Consider the following 1061-nt stretch of genomic DNA (forward strand, 5'->3'; position numbering starts at 1 on the left):
GAGAGAGAGAGAGAGAGAGAGAGAGAGAGAGAGAGAGAGAGAGAGAGAGAGAGAGAGAGAGCGAGAGGGCAGCGTGTGTGTGTGTGTGTGTGTACGTTCATGTGTGTATGTGTATGTGTGTGTGCATGTGTCTGTGTACACGCGCGTGCTTCTGTTTGAGTGTACGCATATAGCATCATTTTACAACTACAGTCACGCAATTCTCTTTTATCCCTCCCCCTCCCCTCCTCCTCTGCTTTTATACTTTTCCAGACGTGGAATATAAGTTACCTGCAACGGCTATAATAGTTCCTACAATCCCTTCAGACAAAAGTCATTCTTTATAATCCAGTAGTCATTCTCCCGATTTCATCTACGGCAAAAAAACGTCCTTTTCTTAACATACGTTAAACACATCTTTTTCGGAATAATATAGTTTAACCGTATCCATATGTCCTGGGGTCATTTTGTACCCCCGGGGTTGTATTCTTCACATTTTATAATAATACTTCTAGTACAAAGATCTCTTTGAAACTTTCAGCATTTCTCAAAAATCCGTACGGATCGGATTAACGCGTAAATTATCTATTGGCAAACGAAGATCTACTTTGCAAAATGAACTTAATTTTTCTTTTTTAATATGATCGTGTGGGCCTCTCAGGGACCTTGGTCGAGAAATAGCCTCTTTTGAATTTGGGGATATTAATAGATCGAATTATTGTATTGTGCAAATTCCCACTCGACAGCAAGCTCTGTGCACTTTTGAGTCTACATTATAAATAGTTCCAACCTAAAAGTAATTTCAGTGTCTAATTGCCAGAATAATAACATCATTATGACAAGGGTGTTGGAGAGGAACAGCTCTTTAAAAAGTAAGGAATGAGCATTACAAGAAGGTCACTCGAAACAAAAGCTTTTTTTTTTACAATCTACTCTTCAATAAATTATATAGATGTTTCCACCGACATGGGAGAAATGTTTTTTTCTCAAAAAATTCTTTATTCGTTGTGGGAACAATGGCTATATAGCGTCCTCGAAAATGTATCGTTTTAAAGGAGGAAAGGTGCTCCTCACCCCTCCCC

This window comes from Aplysia californica, unplaced genomic scaffold, assembly GCF_000002075.1.
Source record: "Aplysia californica isolate F4 #8 unplaced genomic scaffold, AplCal3.0 scaffold00633, whole genome shotgun sequence".
NCBI classification, from domain to species: Eukaryota; Metazoa; Mollusca; class Gastropoda; order Aplysiida; family Aplysiidae; genus Aplysia; species Aplysia californica.